This window comes from Chrysochloris asiatica, unplaced genomic scaffold, assembly GCF_000296735.1.
Source record: "Chrysochloris asiatica unplaced genomic scaffold, ChrAsi1.0 scaffold00075, whole genome shotgun sequence".
Lineage (NCBI taxonomy): Eukaryota > Metazoa > Chordata > Mammalia > Afrosoricida > Chrysochloridae > Chrysochloris > Chrysochloris asiatica.
The window spans coordinates 11,006,836-11,013,861 of NW_006408593.1; positions in this window are offsets into that span (position 1 = coordinate 11,006,836).

The window sequence follows — 7,026 nt, forward strand, 5'->3', positions numbered from 1 at the left end:
ATCAACGTGAAGTTAGCAATCCAATGTTTATTCCATATCACCATCAGACGCCCTATATTGATTTTTCTTAATGTCCTCCTCCTGTTTCCTAAAATTCTCCTTCACAGTTCAGAGCTAGGTACATGTTGTTGTTGTTGTTGTTGTTGTTGTTGTTGTTGTTAGTGCCTTCGAGTTGGTTCCCACTCATAGCATTAGTTGTTGTTATTAAGTGTCAAATCAGTTCCAACCCATAGCGACCCTGTGTAGGATTTCCAAGGAGCTTCTGGTGAGCTTGAACCTCTGAGCTTGCTGTTCAAACCAACCTTGCAGTCCAGCGCATTAACCCACAGCACCAGACAGGATGCTTGAATGACTGAATGACACCGACCTTGGAGATAAAGAATAAATAACACTGAAGCCCCCACATTCTCTGAGTATTATAAACACCTGAACTCTATCTGCAGGCCATATCCCACCACTGGGAAGGGAAAGCAAATTGGGCCCACACCCATCCCTGCCTTTCCTGTGCCCTTTCACCCAGATCATTCTGTTAGGAAAGGACCCACACTGAAGAGGGACCCTCGTCCCTGTTGCAAGTCCCCACCTGGATCTCTCCCCATGCTCTGCCATCCCAATGGTTGCTGTGGAAACCATATGGCATATATGGGGATGAGAATTTCAGGTGGACACAGAGCACTGAAAATGGACTTGGAGACAAACAAGACTCAGTGGTTCCCCATGTAAACACTCATAGTGTAGCAGCAGAAATGGCTAACCCAGGCTGCCAGGAAAGCCAGCTAGCCACCTCGTTCCTGAGGAGGCTCCTCCTTTCCTGAGATGGCTCTTGGCTATAGCACATCTTGCACACTGTGGGGAGCTGTCAACTCCATGAAGTTACTGGAAGAATTAAAAATAAAAATAAAAATTGACTTTCAGAGAACAAAATCAGACCTGACAATTCAAGTCATTTAAAACCAGCCGTGGTTAGCAGATTGTGAATGTGTTTGTCAGAAAGGGGCGACAGGGGCTGGCGGAGGGGATTTTGTCTCCAGAACGTGTTTGTTTCAGCCAGATCTTCATTTGGGGCGTGAGGTCCAATCTTGGTTCCTTGTGAGATGAGGTTTCCAGAGGCAACTCCGCTTTGCCCTGTAGACAGCTTCTCTCTTTCAGCTCTTACCCTCGTGCTCCATTAACTATCTGACTCACTCGGTGGAATTGTTTCTGTACCTGAATCTCCCCAGTGCCCCCCGACCCACTTGGGGTGGGGCTTGATTCATCCCTGCTTTCCTAGCACCCCTGGTTTAGTAGGTCTCTAGTAAGTGTTTGGTGGGTGTATTTCTTGAAGACATCAAAGGAAATTATTCATTAACTAACTTGTATTTAATAAGAGTGCCTACTTTGTGGAAGGAGCTCTGGTAGCGTAGTGGTTAGGAATCGGGCTGTGAGCCACAAGGTCAGCAGTTCGAAACTACCAGCTGTTCTGTGGGAGAAAGATGAGGCTTCCTGCTCCCGTAAAGATTTACAGCCTCGGAAACCCTGTACAAGGTTGCTATGAGTTGGAACTGACTCCACGGCACATAACCATCAACCACCACCGCTATGTGGACTCCCGGTGTGGCATTGTAGAATAAGTTCTGGACTGAGAATCACAAGGTTGGTGGCTCAAGTCCACCAGCTTCTCCTCAGGAACCCTGTACAGAGTCACTCTATGAGTTAGAATGAGCTTGAAGGCACGTAACAACATGGAACAACAACTATGTGTTAAAGTTCCCTAATAGCATAGTAGAACCAAGTCGATGGCATTTAACAACAACAAGTAGTATAGTAAGGAGCCCTGGTAACGTAGTGGATTACGAACTGGGCTGCTAACTACAAGGTCAGCCGTTCAAATTTACCAGTCATTCCATGGGAGAAGCTTGAGGCTTTCTGCTTCCATAAAGATTTATAGCCTCTGAAACTCTATAGGCGGTTGCTATGGGTCAGAACCGACTCAGTGGCACACAATGACCACCACCACCAGTCGTGTAGTGGGTTATGGGTTGGGCTACTAACAGTAAGATCAGCAATTTGAGCCCACCAGCCACTTCATGGGAAAAAGATGAGGCTTTCTGCTTCCATAAAGATTTATAGCCTCAGAAATTCTATACAGAACAGACTGGATGGCACACCCCAACCCCACTAGCACTCTGTTGGGAAAGCAGTGGTAATTCAGTGGTAGAATTTCTTAACATTCATGTGGGAGACCTGGTTGGTTCCCATTCAATGTACCTCATGCAAGCCACCAGCTATCTGCCAATGGAGGCTTGCATGTTGCTAGAATGCCAAAGAGGTTTCAATGGCGCTTACAGACTAAGATGGACTAAGACAAAAGGCCTGGGAAACGAATTCTGAAAATCTGACGGGTCACAAGGGTCAGATCCTCAGAGCATCATGGGGTGTGGGAGACATTTTGTTCTGTTGTACGTACGGTCATCATGAGTTCGGGGACAACTCAATGGCAGCTAGCAACAACGGTTCTGATGGGAAATACTGAAAACTCATATCACAAAAACTGTGTAATTTTTCCAGAGAACAAATAAGAATCATCTCTCTGATTGTAGTGTGGAAGATAAATGGAAGGAGAAGAGAGAGAGAGGAAGAGGAGAGACTGGTTCAAATGAGAGAGGATGAGGGAGACTGGTCCAGATGAGAGAAGATGGTGGCCTGAATTCAGGAGGTATCACTGGAGAGAGAAGTGTATAGATTTGGGATGTGTTTTAGTGACATACCCCACTGGAGCTGCTGATGGACCAAACAGGGGTGACCACTGTTACACTCCCCTCCATCCCTTGTGCAGTCTCACTGGCCTTGCTACTCCTCAGATGCTCCGGGCATCCTGTGATTCCAGAGTCTAAGCAACTGCTTTTCCCTCCACCCAGAACACTTTTCCCTGAGATGTTGGCTTGGCTTTTCAGCCTCCCTTAATTCAGGCCCTGCTCAAATGTTGACTCAAAGGCCATTCCCAATCACCCAACCATAGTACCTCCCCTTACCCTGATGTATTTTTCCGTAGCTCTTAGTGTCTCCTAGATGCATTTATTTAGTCATGCCTTTCCTATCTCTTGCTTACTGCAATGGTGGTTTACCTTTCATGCAGGCAACCCTGTTTCAACTACCAGCCAGTGTATGCCATGCACAACCCCACCTCTCCTGGAGGTGTGTGCTGCTCTAATGCTGGGCAGGTTTACAGAGTAAGATAGACTAGGAAGAAAGGGCTGGAAATCAGTCAATGAAAATCCTCTGGATCAAAATGGTCCTATATGTAACCAGTCATGAGAATGACCTAGGACTGGGCAGTTTCCTTTCATTGTGCATATGCACCATACCCCGGGGAATGACTCAATGGTACTTAACAACATCTCTCCTCCACTACAATGGAAACTCCTCTTCAGTCTTGAGGACTGCCTGGCACACAGTAGGTACTCAATAAATCTTTGACAAATTTATAGATGGATCCCAATAGGCCAATTCTAGGAGCAGGAATGTGACATCCCCCCCCAGACACCATAGGGCTTCAGACCACAGAGCTGGCCCCTCCCTAGTTGAGAAGGCCCCTCCCTCTGGAGGTGACACACAGAGACAAGGGACTGTTTGATGCCTGAGGCTGCACTGATAAGACTCATTAGAAAGCCAACCTGGAGTCATTCAGGGAAATTGGTTTAAATGGTTCTGGTGTGGCACTGTAAGATCAGCACTGGTGTGCAAACCATAAAGTTGATAGTTCAACCCCACCAGCTGCTGCTCAAAAACCCTACACAGGGTTGCTATGAGTTGGAACTGACTGGATGGCACCTAACAACAACAACAATAACAATGAGCATTTTGGAGCCCTGGTGACTGAAAAATTGAAGGTCAGTTGTTCAAAGCCATCAACTTGCTCTAGAGGAGAAAGATAAGGTCATTGACTTCAGTGGAATGATAACCTTGGAAACCCCATGAGACAAGTCTACTCTGCCTTGTAGAGTCGCTGAGTCAGAATCAATTCAACAACAATGGATGATCACAGGCTGTGATCTTGCTCATTCCCTTCTTCCTGCAGCTACAGCAGAGTGGGAACTTGGAGGCTGGGCTTGTATCCCACCCAATCCATGGGACCATGGAGCAGGAAAGAAGCAGGTTGAGAATGAAGGCTTCTGGAGTCAGCTCTGGAGCACAGGTTGACATCTGTGGGCAGATCTGATAGAAAGAGAATGAAATTACCGAGATGTTTGTTGGTAGACGGAGTGGAGCAAGCCAAGACACTGGTTGCCTTTTCAATGGAATAAATAGCTTCTGGTTAAAATGGGAAGCTAATTGATTTTACACCCTGGCTTTCCACAATGTACTCTCAGCTATACATTGGGCTTGTGTCTGTGTATGTGTGGGGGGGGGGGGGGGGGGGGGAGGGAATATAACACATGTATGTCCATGAGACAGGGGACAGAGACAGATTCTGTGTGTCCAGTTGGAGGAGAGTTCTGTTGAACACACTGGGAACCGAGCATATGTGCTGGAGAACTCTACAAAGGACTTGTGTAGAGGAGAGCCCTGCAGAGTCCAACACTGCTGTATAGGCCCCAGAAATACTCTACACTATGCAAATGACATCTTGCACTGAGCCAATCTTCTGTAAAGGACTGCTTTGAAGTTTTAGAAACAATGATGTCACTTTGACAACTAAGATGCACTTCAGGGCTTTGAACTACTTTGAACCTCTTCAGCCATGGCTGACATAGGGAAATTGGAGCAGACATGAATTTTTAAAATTTGGATGAAGAGGAACAATAATTGGAACAGGAAAAATTATGGATCAAAACCCTGGAATGGGAGACTCAGAAGAGTCTGATGCAAGAGATTAGATTTTACCAGGAACACATATTCAAAGCCATGCGGTCAGACATGACCTGCCTGTTTTCCAGTTCTCCCTGCAACCCCCACATCCCAGTGTTCCAGCCAAATGGGCCCAGGTGTCACCCTGTCAGCCCCTGGGACTCCTCTGAAACTCTTCCAAACCCATCCACATCCTAAGCCATTTCTCCACACTCTAAAATGAGTGTTATGCTAAATACCACCAAGATCTCTTTGAGATTCCTCAGCATAAGATTTTTAAAGTCAGATTATTAAGGATCATGGACAGCCAATAAAATTAACAAATTTTAAGCCACACAACTTGACTAATGTAGAGGATCATATAACTATCACATCACAGTCAAAAGTATATCCATTATCTCCAAATAGTATTTTTTTTTAAATGTTTTATTGTGAATTGAGTGCAAGTTTACAGAGCAGGTCATCAGTTTTACAATCAGCAGATCAGACACTTAGTCCCATCTCATTGATTGCGATCCCCTCAGTGTAGCATCACTTAGCCCATTTCCTCCCTGCTTCTTGTTTCCATTCTTCTTCCTTTCCCAACTCTTCTGAATTTTGTTCTTAGATCTATGCTATCCATTTGCTCTCCAATGGTTGACCATTCTATGGTGTGCATACATCACTAATGCTATTGTCCCCCTATGCAAGTACAACTGAGCAAATAGGGGTGAGTTCCGTTCCAGAGCTGAAGGATGATCAAGGATCCTAGTCTTGGGGTTCTACTAGTCTCTATGTGATCAGTAAGCCAGTTCTTTTTTACGACTTTTTATTTTTGTTCCAAATTTTCTCTTACTCTACTCAAAACTTTCTAACATGATCCCACTCAGAATAGTTGGTAGTGGTAGCTGGTACCATCCAATTCTTCTGGCCATGGAAACATGTGTTTATGAGATCCATAGACTAATTGTTTCTGTGCGTCTTTTATTTTCATCATTCTTCTTTCCTCTGGACAGAAAGAGACCAATAGTTGCACCTTACATGGCAACTCATGTGCTTTTTAAATCTCAGTCACTACTCACCAAAGTAGGACGTAGAACAGTCATTCTGGACTATGGGTTGCTAATTGACCGTGGCATCCCGTGGGATTATGGTCCTGAGTCCTCAGGCTTAGCAACACATTCCACCACCCCCCAACCCCCAAATACACACAAGGTATTTGCGAACGTATATGAAGTATATATACGTATATATGAAGTATATATACGTATATAACGTATATCCCAAACCGAGGTATTTTCAGTCACTTTATAAGCATGTGAAAGCTGGACATTGAATAAAAGTGATTGGAGAAGAATCGTTGATTTTAATTATGAAATTGGCAAAGAATATTAGAAGTGTCATGGACTGCCAGAAGAACAAACAAATCTGTTTTGGGGAGAAGTACAGCCAGATGGCTCCTCAGAAGAGTCGATGGCAAAATTTCATCTCTCATACTTTGGACTTGTTGTCAAGAAGAACCAGGCCCTGGAGAAGGGCATCAGGCTTGGTGACATGGAGGGTCAGCAAAAAAGAGGAAGAACTTCAACAAAATGGATTGTCACAATGGTGGCAGCAGTGGGCTCAGACATCACAACAACTGTGAGAATGGTGCAGGATCCCAGGAAATGTTTCGTTATATTGTACACAGGGTCACCATGAATCCAAACTGACTCAATGACATCTAACAACTGTAAGTTGTCAAAAATTATATGGAGCACTTAGGCATTAGTGAGCGGAAATAAACTGCTAATGGCTATTTTGAATCAGACAATCATATGGTTTACTACTGCCAGAATGTCAAATTGAAGATGAATGGTGTTGCTTTCATCATCTAAAAGAATATTTCAATATCTATCTTGAAGTACAATGCTGTCTGTGATAGGATAATACTCATAAACCCTCAAGGAAGATCAGTTAAAACCACCACTATTATTCAAATTTACACACCAACCACTAAAGCCAGTGATAATGAAATTGAAGAATTCTACCAACTTCTTCAGTCTAAAATTGACCAAACATGCAATCAAGATGTATTGATCATTATTGGTGATTGGCTGGAAACAAAGAGGAAGGATCAGTATTTGGAAAATATGGCCTTGGTGATAGAAACATTGCTGAAGATCACATGGTAGAATTTTGAAGACCACAGACTTATTCACTGCAAAAACCTTTATTCAA